Here is a 14,715-nt window from a genome sequence, read left to right as displayed (position 1 = left end):
ATTTTTTAATGAGAGGCGGACAAGCCAAATCTTTGATAATGCCTTTCTTTAAAAGGAATGTTGAGAGAGATACTTTTGAGTCTTCTATCATTAAAGCTAGAAAAAACATAACTGATTCTCACATCTAAGGGAAATCTTACCATGACAATTATCACAATTCTAGGAGCAAAAGTTTGGTGATTGTGTGCGGATCATTAAACCTACTTTGACATGCAAAGGGTCATCTAAATTTACTGTTCCTTTCAAGGTTGAAAGAGTCACTGACTCATTTGTTGAAGGACAAAGGGTGGTGGAGTAAAAGTTCCATTATTTCATTATTGTTCTCAAACCAGGTCAAGAATGTTTTTATGGAAAAATGGGGGATGGTGATGGTGGTAATGTCTGGTTTGATAAATCTTGCTCTGAAGAATCTTTTCATCAATCAATCAATCAGTCATTTGTTAAGCGCACTACATACCCGCGAGGGTCTCAAGGCGCTGGGGGGGCGCTACTGATCGAACAGCCAGGTCTTTAGTATCCTCCTGAAGGTCAGCAGGTCTTGGGTCTGTCGTAGGCTCAGTGGGAGGGTGTTCCATGTCTTGGCGGCGAGGTGGGAGAAGGATCTCCCGCCTGTGGTTGTTCTTCAGATGCGCGGGACAGTGGCGAGTGAGAGGTCGGCGGAGCGTAGCTGGCGGTTGGGTGTGTAGAAGGAGAGCCGTCTGTTGAGGTAGGCTGGGCTGGTCTTGTGGAGTGTCTTGTGTGCGTGGATGAGGAGCTTGAAGTATATCCTCTTGTTGACGGGGAACCAGTGTAGGTTTCTCAGGTGGGGGGTGATGTGGCCGTGTCGTGGTACATCGAGGATCAGTCACGCTGAGGCGTTTTGGATGCGTTGTAGTCGATTGATGAGCTTGGTCGGGGCTCTCGCATAGAGGGCGTTTCCGTAGTCGAGTCTGCTGCTGACGAGGGCCTAGGTGAATGTCTTTTTTGTATCTGTCGGGATCCATCTATAGATCTTGCGGAGCATGCAGAGGGTGTTGAAGTAGGAGGAGGAGACGGCGTTGACTTGCTTGGTCATTGAGAGCGTTGAGTCGAGGATGATTCCCAGGTTGCGTGCGTGGTCGGTGGGGGTCGGGGCTGCCCCAAGTGCCGTTGGCCACCAGGAGTCGTTCCAGGCTGACGGGTTGGAGCCGAGGATGAGGACCTCCGTCTTGTCCGAGTTCAGCTTCAGACGGCTGATCTTCATCCAGTCGGCAACGGCCTTCATTCCTTGGTCTCTTTTTGGATGTATTCAATTTTCCTCCTTAGAGCTCATTTGCTATGTGTTTGTGTAGCTTTCTCAACAATTGTTCTGGTGCTCGACTTGTTAGCTAAGCATTCCATATCAGGTAGCACCTGAAATCTATTATAGCAAACAACATTATTAAGTGCACATGGTCTAAACTAACCCCATCATCCTTTGTTGTGGTAACTTCATCTCTCACTCTATCTCTGGCAGTCTCAATCGATTATTGATATAGCCAGTTCATAGTGGGTCTTGACCCTGACAGCACATTGATACTTACAGTGCAGTCTTTTAGTCGTAAAAGATTTTTTTACACTGGTCGTATGGACCTTTGTTGGTTGACTTGAAGCGCTGTAAGGGAGAAGACATCAACTGTACATTTTAGGCTTGTAAAGCCAATTTGACTCAACAGTAAGGCTGAGGAATCACCAAATATGGTTAAATGGATTTTATTTTAGGATACTAATAAATCCAGTATATAAGCAGAATATAAATAAGTTCAAGAGATACAACAATGCAGTAGTTACACTGAAATATCTCAGTAAATTGAGCCGTAATAAAATGAGATACAGTATAGTGATAGCCACAACAATGATGAAACAAATCAAAGTAAATAGGTGTTCCATAAAGATACTTCCCTTTTCTGTTCTAAACATAGTACAACAATGGGGTTGGCTATTGAGGATTTCAATTTAGGGAGCATAGAAGGTGTCAACATACTGTATACTTCAGAAGAAGTCTTGGAAAAAGAGAATAATTGTTCAGCTCAAAGCGTCTCACTTGTAAGAATAAGGTAAGCAGAGAGTCTAAAGGGAATCTGCCTCACTAACTGTGGGAACACCAATTAACATAACAGGAATACCAAAAACACCCTTATCTCCTTTCACACCACCAGGACCCAACCAAATTGTTACTCTGGAGGAGCATTTGTAACCTCCCTTAAGTTTCCCATCGCATCTAAACTTGTACTGTAAATCGCAACCCTGATTATCCTGCCGCCCTGGTACATGATGAACAGAAAGCCTCTTCTGAACATTAATTCTCCACGTTCACTGCCAAGTTCCTATTTTCAAGCCTCCCTGCTGACTGTCTAATACAAACAATAAGTATTTCTCTAATTAACCAGAAGCATGATAATGTACCTGCAAAAAGAAAGAAAGAAGAATATACTGCCAAGGCTAAATACATTTCAATTGAGGACTAGAATCAGGCCAAGATAACACAGCAGTTAATATGAACTTCGAATGCAAGAGTATACATACAAAGGTATAACTTACAGAATAAATGCAAAACATAAGTAATAGAGTACATGATTACATGTTTTAACTTACATAAGTAATCTCATATATAAAGTTCTAATCCCAACGAGAATTACATTTTATTAATAAATACTAACACTTCACACACGTTAAGGAAGTTAAGGCATACAGTGAATATAATGTAGTACATAATTATAAAATTGTGACAAAGATGAAGCCTAAATTGCGCTGCTCCAGCCCTGAAAGGTAGAAGGTTTTGCACAGAAATTCCTTGATGTTTCTAGCTTTAGGCTTTCGATCTCCTCCATGAGGTTGTCTGGTTGAATTGACGTGCAGTTTTCAGCAGCAGCTTTCGCTGTTTATTTTTTGCTTTTCATTCCCCGGCCAGTTTATCAGTTGCCTTACATTTCCCCATAACTATTTCTGCAGCTTTAGCAACTTACAAATTACTGCCAAAATGTCTGCTCAACACAGAATATCAATAATACATATATTTCCGACTTCTGGCTCCAAAGCTAAAAGATCGAGATCAGGATAACACACTAAAAATGGAAAAAACTGGCTCAAAAGCACCCTCCCAGAAGTAACAAGCATTTACAATGCAATGGTTTTGCCTTTGTTAAAGTTAGAGCTATTGGCATTGCTCTTGACATTATTTTTATTTATGTTTTTTTTTAACATAAATAAATGGCATTCTCATTTACAATCCCACTAGCTTTATCTCTCGCAAATGACACACACAAACACACACAGAGCCCCCCACACACACAGCCACACAAAGCCCCCCACACACACAGCCACACAGAGCCCTCCACACACCCACACAGAGCCTTCCACACACACCCACACAGCACAAGCAGGCAACAGGGGCACACGGAGGCACCCTGCATAAAAATGTAAACTTGGCTGAAAACCTTCAACCACCCCCTTTTGGGGACTATATCCTGCACTCTTACAGTGCATAATCATCTCCATCCTATCTACTCATCCCACCAACCATATTCATGACCTTACACAACCCCCACTATTGATCACACCCAACGCCTATTAATCTAATCTACCACTAGGAAACAGGACCAAATGCATAAAAGTAATTCCTTGGGAGCACAATACTAATGCCAGTAACCAAAAATAAACACACCAAAGATGATGGGAGGAATGCTTGCATCCCAATCTATCGTTCCTTCTTTGCTCATCATGCCATTTCATTTTGGACTCAGCTATATGTAAATCAGTAAGAACAGTCCAGCCTGAACTGCCAGGACGGGTACTCCCCGAACTGGAAAAGAAGCAACGCAAGACCAGCTGTGCCCTGATTCGATCTGAAAAGGGACTCACTTCTTGTACAACAATGGTGGTGCAGCATCTCCTGTCTTTATACAATTAAATTCTCAATAGCCGCCTACGTGTTTACTAGTTGAAAGAGACTATGGCTCATGGTGGCAAACAAGCAGTGAAGGAGTACTAGGTGTTGTAAGACACCCTTGGTTGATCGGGTCTTGCGATTTGGGTATAACTTGGAGGATGCTGCAAATTGCTAATGAGACAAGTTGCTATTTTATGGCTCATCATCAAACATTGACCATCTTGTAAAAATATAATCATGAGAAGTTATTTCATGTTCTCTGCTCTGAATGGCCCACTCTGTCGAAGCAACATGATTGTACCTGGTACCCACTGGGATTGATTCCAGTTCGTGAAACTGAGGGTTCTGGGGTGGCTTTCAAGTATGAAAACTAGATGAGTAGGTTGTGTGACAGGAGATAGAATATGTACAATTTATTCTTTTTAGATGCCCAACGATCAAAGTTAATGTGACCAATCAGGAGAGAGGGATTTGCAGACACAGGAGAAAATACATAGTGTGATTACGAGGGTTGTTGACGACTAGATCTGTTATCGATTGATTATTTTAAATTTTAAATATTATTGTAGGTTTTCAAGTGTATATTTATGAAGAAATGTACAGTATGTTAACTAAAATAAAGAAGTAAATAAAGCACTCCCTGTACAAGAAACCTAAATCTTGAACTATGAGTCAACTTGATTCTGTTTCATCCATATATAGATCAAATCCCTTAAGCAGACCGACCGATTTCTCCACGCTCTTCTCATCTTGGTACATTTACCAGCAGAGCATTGATGCATCGGTGAAGAGTGCTGCAGGCTGGAGTGCAGAATGTCATTAAAACCTACCACAGAACCAAGCAGCCTTCAGCAAAATACAAATGCTTGTTGGGAGATTTCCAACTTCCTTCTTGCTCCTTTTCCTTGTCTTGTTCTCTGTGTCTATCTCGGTCTATTTTGCTCTCACTCTTTCTCTCTGAATTTTCCGCATTATCTATCTATCTATCTATCTATCTATCTATCTATCTATCTATCTATCTATCTATCTATCTATCTATCTTCCTATCTATCTTCCTATCTATCTTCCTATCTATCTATCGACCTATCTATTGATCGATCTAGCTACCTGACATTCATTCTTTCTCTTTTTCAGTCCGTCTCAGTCTGTCTCTCTTCCCCCTCCTTCTACCTGTCCCACCCATTCGCGTTTTCTTTTTGTTCCTTATACCTCTCTCTCTCTCTCTCCTTCTCATTCTTCTTCTCCCTTTCTCTCTCCTCCCTCTTTCTACCTCTCTCTGTGTTTCTCTTTAACAGGACCCTCTCTTGATCTGTATCTATCATTCTTCCTTTCTTTTTTCTATCTGACATTCTTTCTTTAACCCTGCTCTTACACTCCCTCACTCACCTACTCACCTCTTTGTCCCCTTCTCTCTTTTTTTGTTGCAGTTTTATATAGTGCGAACTCGACCAGAAGGTATTGGAGAGCTTTACATGAGCACCAGTTACCTTACACAAGGACGCATTCATTTTAGGTAGGCAAGTTGAGATTAAGTGATGTGCCCAGAATCACTGGAGGTTGAGCCGAAGCCGAGACACGAATCTGGTTTTCCGGCGCCAAAATCGCCAGGTCTGGCCATTAGGCCACATCCTCTCGATATTTATTTTCCCTTTCTGTCTCGTTTCTCTCCGCTCTCTTTCTTTCCCTCATTATTTCTCTCACATGCACCACTTATCTTGATCCCTCCTCTTGCTTCTTTTCTGTCCTCTCACTTACACACCCCTCCCTTTCACTTTATGTCTCGCCATCTTTGTCTTTCTTGTCTCTCACTCAATCTCTATCTCTCTCTGCCTTTCTCCTGCTGTCCCTCTTTTTTCTCTCTCCCTCCCTCGCCCTCACGCACACTCTCTCTCGTTGTGACGTGTCAGATACACTGCTCCCCAGGCGGGACCTCAGACACCCGTCTAAGGCTGTCAGATGCCACAGCTGTTATTCCTGACAGTGGCTTTTAGCAAACACAGCCAGGGACCTCAGCCCAGTCAGCGGAAAACAAGACAAACATTGTAAAGAAAACAATAATGACAACAATAGGGAATGCCCTGTCACATTGTCATGGTAACTGTTTGCATTCATTCTGCTGCTTAGCTCCTCGTGCACAGCCGGTGCATTGCTAATTGTGAGGAACGAGCCTAGGTCATTTGAGAGGAAATATGGCATTCCTTCGCCTTATCCCACTAATAGATTGTGCTAGATACACCAGGTGCTCTAATTCATGACAGACCACCAGGCCCTCTCACGTGTATGCTTATAAAGAGCCTAGTTTATAATAGGACGCCTCGCAGCGCTGTACATTGTATGCCTGGATCTAACTTGGCCTTCTTCACTGGATACAGAATGATTTAGGGGTTCTTTCTGTTATGCACTATGTAAAGCGTTTAGGATGACACCCGTGATTTACACCTGCCTCTCCCCTATCAGGCGTAGGCCCTACTAAGAGCCTCGTTAGATCTGCCTCGGTATTTTGGTGCGGTAATACCGCACCTGGTAAATACAGATATTATGGGTGTCCTATTACCCAGGGGTGGGTTTAACGTATTCTGGTTTCTGCGCCTCCTATTTAGGAATACTGCGGGAATACACTGTACTTTCGCTCTTACCAGGTGTGCTATCTCGGAATGTGAGTATTGTGCCCATACAAATGCTGTCAGTTTTTCCTGACGAAAAGTGTGAGAGCAAAAACACAGCGGTCTAGTAATTACCGTAAAACCCAGAGTCCTAACTCGGGTGCAAACTCTTGTGAAGCTGCTTACAACATCCGCGTGCCACTGTGCACAGCGTTTTATCTGAGGAGCAGCGCTGAGGTTAGAGCACGTATTAATCCCGCTTTTTACAGCACCGGAAGGCTCCTTGCAACGGGTTACTGCGTCCTTTCCTCACATAAAACTTCTTCTACGCTCTGCTTTGACCCACCGACCCCAACATTCGTCATGGGGCCAGAGTGCGAGAGACGGACCCTGTTTTTCGTTGCTTGACAGACAGTTCAAATATTCTTTTTGTTCACTTTCTTTGTCCAATAGCATAAATAGTTTAAAAAGAAAAGATTACAATATCATTTTCATTAATTGTCCCTCGTCGGTTTCCCCTTTTCTTTCTCCCTGAATGTCAAAGTGCCCTCTTCCTCTTTATCATTCACTCATGACTTGGCATAGACATTGTCCCAATAAAAACCCGTCTTCTATGACCAGTATGTCCATCTCAGCATTAACAGATGGTTTCACCCATGGAACCAGAGATTATATTTAGCCCTCAATTTTTACAAGAAGTTGGTAATTTGCATGTTATGATTTACCATTTTATCTATGTTCTTTAACATGGCTACTCTATGGTGTGGCCTATAGCGTAACGTCCTAATAAAGGGAAAAAGAAACAGGAAGCTCTGCAAATGCTGTCCGAGACTCAGAAAACTGTGCAAGCCATTTCTTCACTGGGTTACATAGTATTTATTTTCCCATGCTAATACTCTTTCAACACTTCAACCGCATGAAAGAAGCCATGCAAAGGAAAGGAATGTAAAAACATTCTAGAAAGAAAGAGAGCCGCGGAGGGCAAGGACCACAGCAAACCACTCTGCGAGAAGGAATTCCATGTTTACTATAAACTTTAGGGGTTTTCAGCCTTGCAAGCGACCCTTTCATTGCTGTGCTTGGATTCATGATGGTCCCCAAAGCATCTCTAATTGTGAGGCAAGTGATGACATAATCAGGAGCGTGAGCTCTTCTCCAGCGGCCTATGCTGATGGACCGGTCAAGAGGGATTCAGACGTGGGAAGGGGTGAAATGAGGAGGGGAAAGGTGCCAAACCTGCCCATGTCGCGGGTGCTCTCACGGGCGGCGGCGGGGCTCCTCTTCGACCATGGAGTCCTGCCGGTGGGCGCAGCTGCTTCTCCTTGTCCGCGCTGGGGGGGCGGGACCTACGCAACACAGGGCGGCCAGGGGCTGGAGGACTCCCGCTCCTCCATCGAGACTGGCCAGAACTCCGGGGCTCCCCCTTCACTTGGGAGCCCAGGGAAGGACACGGCAGGCTGCTTCTTCTCCTTGCGCTGGAGCTCTTCTTCTCCGGCACTTCCGCTTGTCCCGCCCCCGGCCTGCCTGACTTCCGGGTCGCGGCCAATCGCAGCGCGGCCCTGGGGTCGGGAGGCCGGACAGCGGCGGTGTAAACACGGGGCAATGCCGGGTGGGCACCGGCTTCAATTAAAATATAAATATAAAGCGAGATGGCACTCGCTCAGAGGCGGCAATGTCGCTGGCAGGGTGGGCACCTGCCAGGGGGCTCCAAAAAATCGGCAAGGGACGGTATTGAGGGCGGGTGCCGTCAATGCCGGACCAGATTCGGGGGCGTTCCCGGCTTTTGGCTGACGTCGCGTGACGTAGCCAAAAGGGAAATATTCTCGGGAACGCCCCCGAATCTGGTCTGGGATTGACAGACAGAGCCCTCTACCAATGGCTAGCCTCCATTTATGGAGCTAGCCAATGGGAGGAGGGGGCGGATACCCGACCCGACATAGAGATATCATTAGATTTTGCTAGCGCATGCGTACTTCGTACGCATTGCGTAGGCAAAACCTAAAAACGAGTGCTATTGGTGATATCCTGCAGGCTAATAACCTAGCACTATAACAGAGTTTAAGGGCATAGCCTTGTCCAGACCTGCCTTTTTCTGATGGGTACAGGTGGCCCATCCCTTGGCACAGGCATTGCCCGTTGCGTCTTGCGCAGCAGTGATGAGATGGCACGTTATAGCTCTTCACGTCGGTCAAAGAGGGCCCACCTCTTCCTGTAGTCGGCAAAGCGTCCCGGTACTCCTAGTTCCTAAAGGTCTACAAGGCGCGTCCCCAGCAAGTATGTTCGTCACCACCTCTGGTGGAAAGGAGGAGTAATCCCAACTATGGCATCAGAGTAAGTCTGGTTCTGTCTTCGCAGTGAGAAGTATGCCACTACGTCTCCTGCCGACTTCACTGTCTGGGCCCCGATTAATGGTGCTCTCCATTTGGAAGAGAGGCATCACTCTCCCCTTCCCAAGACTCAGCATCTAATAGTCTACTGTACCTGCACAAGTTAGGCTTCAGGGCAGTGGTCGAAGTGCATTAAAATATAATGATAACTGAAACACTGTGCGCGATGGGGACGAGGCGAGTGAGCATCAGGACAAGGTCAAACGCATGGCTAAAAAACTAAATATTCTGTAACTTTTTCAGTTTTTCACCCTCCGGTAACTACATATAAAATACCATGGGCCATTAGTAGGTAGCCCAATTGCGATCGCAAAAGTTTGCGATCGCAATTTGGGCAGTGTGCTATGTAGCACACAAAAAGCCATACGCAAAATAAGGAATCGCAAAATTTGCGATTCCTTATTTTGCGATTGCATTTAAGGAATTGCAAATTGCGATTCCTTAAATGCAATGTAGGAAGCACCCAAGTTGTGCGAATTGTGGCTTAAGGAATCGCAAAATACCACCAACTTCAGGTTTGTGGTAAATTGCGATTTCTTTGAGAAAGGCACTTTTTGGCATTTTTCAAAGTGCCATGTGGGTCACATGCATGCCCTTAGGGCATGTATGTGGGCCACATGTGCACACATGTTAATTTCAGGGGTGCAACAGGGTGTCCTATTAACACCTTTGAAACCCTGAAATTGCATTCTCAATTTGCGATTCTCTAATTGAGAATCACAAATTGAGAATGTCGTCCAATTCATTCCTATGGGCCTTCTAGCCCATACGAATGAATGAGAAGGTATTCCTTATTTGCGAATCTCAATTTGCAATTAGCAAACAAGGAATAATTTGGATTCGCCAAAAATGTGCTAATCCTACCTACATTTCGTTTTGCGATTCTCTAATTGCGATTCCCAAAAAATCACAATTTGAGAATCGCAAAACAAAAATTACCTACATATGCCTTAAATGAAAAATGCATGTTAAGTTAATCAGTGGGAAATGCACTATCGTACTTTATTAAACCTCTATTAGTTAATGCACTGCAGAGGTCTCACAGTGCCATAGAACCATAGAATTGAATCGTGTTTGGAGCAGTGGAGAATAGTAACTTGTGTATGTTTATTGCTAAGAGGTCCCAATCTGTGACAGAAAGCACTGTGAATATTTAAGTCATTGTTCTAAACTTGTATTACACAGTATAAGATAGGGTGCTACAAAATGTGCAAAAAGGTTTAAATTAACAAAGTGCTTCTTTTATAGCTGTCCTTTAAAAGCACAAACTTCACAACTCAGCTGGCGGTAACTCCCTTGCAGTACCACTGAAAAAGAATAAATCTGTATCATAAGGATGCTTCGGATGCTTAAAGTGAGTCCATCCATTAAAGTCAATACTGCCTTCTGAGCTGCTCTTATATCTGCAGATTGACTAGTTGTACATATTTCTTTCAGGCAAGCAGGCCTTCTAGAAGAAGGCTTGTTTAGTTGTCTGCCCCTCCTCCGGTTTCATAGCACAGGCGACTCCCTGCCTTACACTGCACCTGAAGCATTTCAACTGTCCAAATGTACTGTCCTGGAAGGGTTATCTTTTCGCAACAAGTAGGGAAACCGTTTTTATTGGAATACAAAAGTATGGGCATGTTGTGCCCCTCCGATCCTGCCCACTTAAAACATTGGTTCATGGGCACCGCTCTTCCCCTCTCTGGAGGATTAATCCAAGATTAGTCATATGTTTGGGTACCTAACATCAGATGGGTGGCAGGCGTGAGCCACTGGTTTAGGTAGGTGGATGTAATGGGTATTAAGTAGTGCCAGGTATTAGGATTTGGATGGGTTTTCAGTAGTGTATGGTGAAGGTGTCAGAGTTGTAGGGCAGAGTCAGCATTTGTTAAGATAGCACCCATGGGCGCCAATTCACCAAAATGCCAGGGGTACCATAAGTAATATCACACACCATTTGATCTTTACTCTGACTCACACACACATACTTAATCATACACACACATTCACTCGCTCTCTCTCAGGTAAATCTACTCTTCTACACGCATGCATTCAACATGCATTTAAAAACATTTTGTACTTACCGTAACTGTCGGATAGGGTCTTATTCTGGCTAATTATACTCCATTTTTTACACTAATAGTGAATAACATTACTTAAACAGAAAAGCAAGAAAATGGAGCACTAGACGACGTCCATTAGGTTGATCTGTCTACCAGGACTGATTTTGACACCTCTGAGGCCAGGGGTTAGCAATGTGCAAGCCAGGGGCTGGACCTGTGACCTCTGGTGACCCCTAAATGATGTCCATGATAGCACCCTGGGCGGAGAGAAATTTGGTGTCCTTGCTGATGCTAGCAAATTACATGAGGCAACAGGCAGAGTTCTCTGGTTAGTCCCTGGCTGAGCAGTGACTGGGCCCTGAACACAAAGGTCTGCTGACCTCCCCAGCTCACCCAAATCACCGAGTTGGTGTGTGGCAGCAGGGTTGAGATGGTGACTAGAGGGCAGAGAATGGGGTAATGGAGTGTTAAAAACACTGCCCTCGGTATGATAATGAAGGATAAGAATCACTTACTGACAAATCAGACAGAAACGTGCATGCAGGGACACGAACAAGGCTGGAGCAAGACGACAGGGATGCTGTTGTTGGCATTACCTTAATGCACACAGGTTCGTACGGTGCGCCCCTCAGAATATTGGTGGCCTGGGCCCAGCTCGCTCATGCTAAAGGCCAGCCATATAAAGCATAGTACGAGTTGGAAGATGGCTGGAAAGGGAGATGGGCATTATCTATTAATATAATTGATAGTAGTATGCTGGGCTTGTTGTATCGGGATATTTGATGAGTCGGAGTGAATAGAGCTTTTGTTGTTGGTACACCTTCACTGTGATAAAATTCACTGTTCACTAACATTTTGTAAATGTGCTTCATTATGAAATATTAAAGTGGTGTACAAGTGATCTCTAATTAATTGCATGTAGCAATCTCTATTTCAAACAGCACTGGTATCCTGCTGCTGTTTTCCTGGTTTACAAAAAATCCCCAAAATGATTTTTTTTCTTTCAGTAGTTGTGATTGGCTTTACCTTTGACTGCATCTTGGCTAGGGTATTGCATTTTGTACTGAAAGTTTGAAATTACTTTAGTGCTGATTTTGGTATGTCAAAATCAATCTGAACATACATTTGAAACAAAACATTGCTTACAAAAAAATGAAGAAGAGCTGTAAAACAACCCCATTAACTAGCAGAGGTAACTATGCTGCCTTTGTTTATAATGAGAAATACAATCCTGCTTATTCCCTGCAGCGAAGGAAATCTAATTTTCAACAAAACATTATTCAAAGCAAACTTCACAAGCATTGTGCTCTCGCGATAACACAACCTGTCCTGGTAACCTAGGCGCCTATTCTGTGTGTGTTTCTCGTAATGAAATAAAAAAAGGTAGAAACATAATTGAGGAGCAGTAGGAATCACTTAAAATATAAACAAATACAATGCAGGATGTTTCCAAGCTTTAGTAAAGATACACAAGCTTGTGTAAAGGAATGTGGCCAAGCTGCATTCACAAACAGATGCAGAAACAAAAGGAAGCCAGACAAACAAGCAGAGCCAGAGCATGCATGTCATGATTCCGAGGCGCTACTGGCGAAAGGAAGCATGCATGCGCACAGGTACATCTTAAGAACTTTCGGGGCCCTGCACCTAAAGTATTTTGGGGGCCCTTCGTTCTCACCCTCCCTGCCTCTCTCTCTCTTGCTCTTCTTTCTCCTGTGGTTTCTGCACCCTCTCCTTGAAGCCTGGAAGGTTGATCAAGGAATGCCTGACCTTCATACAGAAAACGCTGCTCTTGGAATGATGCTGGAACAGTCAGTATTGGACGTCAGTCATCATCTGTGGGCAGGAGGTAAACTACCGGGATCATTAAAGAAGAAAAGCAAAGACCGGTGAAGACTGAACGAGTTTAGCAAATGGGTATAGTGTTGAACGCAGCTCACTGCGGAAATCAGGAACCGGGACCCCAGCTGCGAATATTGACAGGAGCTGAGTCCAGTCAGCAGAGGGCTTGGGTGCTGTTGACCTCTTTTACTTCTGGAAGGATGCTGAGAGAAAAGAACATGGGACAGAAGCTGCTGGCAGATATCAGAGGCAGGTTGATCTGAAAGGGCTGGCAGCAGAAACCATTACCGTGGGTGGGTATGTAAGAGGAGATCTCTCTGCACAAAGAGCCACAGAAGCAGGAGTGATGGGAAATGGAATCTCACCCCGCCAGAAGTGGGGTGGAATAATGAAGGAGGGGATGGCATGGCGAAAAACGCATCAGTTAAAGTGCGTATTTCCCCCACCCCTAAAAATCAACAACAAGCCAAAGTAAGAAAATAGTCCTGCTACATTAACCTAAATTGCAGAGATAAGATGTAAGAGGGCTAGTCACCATGGGTGTGAACCAAATCAGGAAAGCAGGGACTAATGTGATTAGCCACACAAAAGAACCGTATTTAGAGAGGCACTCTAAAGAGCCAATGAATAGCCAGGGGCATGCAAGGGGTGGGATCAATGCCCCTAGAGGTGATACTGCATGCCTCACAGAGCAGCGCATGCGTCCTGCTAGGCTAGACCTAAAAAAGAGCCAGAGGGCTTTTTAGACATAAGAAACTAATATCGGGCATGCCGACAAGTTGCAAAAAATTGTGGTTTTGAGTATTAAAACTTTTGACACAAAAGGCGGTGGACTAGAAAGGAACTCTTGTGAGGAACTTTTGACGTAATTGCTGTGTGATACCTTTGACACGCTGGCATAAATATTTTAAGAGGGCTGGGGTTTGTTCCCTATTAGCTTTGTCAAGATATTTCTCAACATTGATTGTATCTATTCTGACAAAAGGACCAATTGAATCTCAAAGTACAATGCATGAAATAATAAATTGTGGATAAAATTGAGAATAATTTCATGCCTTTCCAATACAACAAGCTGTATTCGTCAATTCAGTCATAAAAGCATGGTACAAAATATTTCATTACAAACCATGCCAGGCTTGAATATAAAACTTGCTTGTGGAAATTACATCAAATCATTATGAAAAAACTGGGTTTCAATAAAAACTTTAAGAACATTACTTTATACTTAGTAACAAGGACATTTATGAGACACTCATCAAAAGGAACATAAAACTTTAGCCCTAAATCTAATAGCAGCTAAAAACAGAGTATGACTATAAAGCCCCTGGTACATGTGCAAAACGTGCAATGGCGGATACCCCCTTATTGTATGGATAGAAAATTCGTTCTTATGGCTCATGACCACCCTAGGAATTTTGCTACTGCTACAGTGATGGAAGTTGACGTATTAGTACATAAAATTCTTTCAGCTTCTTCACTCCTTCTAGTGCCCAACCTTTTGCAAATGGGCACCAGCCATGCGTGTCGTGGGGCAGTATGTGCTGGACAAGTAAACAGTAGATGTGCCACCGACTCCACATGTACCTGGCATATTGGACACTTATTATCGCCTGGATTAACCCATCTGGCAGTGAAAGATGTTAGAGGTAATCAGCCCACCTAAGCTAGAAATATAGCTTTCGATCATATGGTTTAGTTATTGTGTCCCAGTATCTATTTTAGTCTCAGGATGTATTATATTCCCAGAAAAATTCCTGTAAGCGATGATGAATCGTGAGTTATCAGGTTTTGTGCATTACCATCTCCCAATATTTTTCTTTTAAGAATTTTATGGGGGGGAAGCGAGCAGTGCCTGGATCATCCCATAGTGTTGTCAGGCCAATACTTATTAGGGTGTCTCGAACCTCTCGTAGCCGCTTTATTTGATGGAAGTTATCAGCCTTTATTATATC

General features: G+C 43.8%; 2 protein-coding genes across 2 annotated transcripts in view; one reads left to right on the top strand and one right to left on the bottom strand.

Moving 5' to 3' along the window:
• The window catches only part of LOC144818745 (uncharacterized), a 220,113-nt gene that overhangs the window by 96,065 nt on the left and 109,333 nt on the right, over positions 1–14,715 (top strand). The gene's annotated exons all lie outside the window — the stretch shown is intronic.
• LOC144818744 (uncharacterized) overlaps positions 2,288–14,715 on the bottom strand; it is a 397,421-nt gene continuing 384,993 nt past the window's right edge. Inside the window, exon 8 of the mRNA XM_078676448.1 lies at positions 2,288–2,403. The gene's annotated coding sequence lies outside the window, so the exon portion shown is untranslated. The remainder of the gene's footprint in view (positions 2,404–14,715) is intronic.

This window comes from Lissotriton helveticus, chromosome 2_1 (genome assembly GCF_964261635.1).
Source record: "Lissotriton helveticus chromosome 2_1, aLisHel1.1, whole genome shotgun sequence".
NCBI lineage: Eukaryota > Metazoa > Chordata > Amphibia > Caudata > Salamandridae > Lissotriton > Lissotriton helveticus.
The sequence above is the reverse complement of the archived record's forward strand: the minus strand, read 5'-3'. Positions and strand labels throughout refer to the sequence as shown.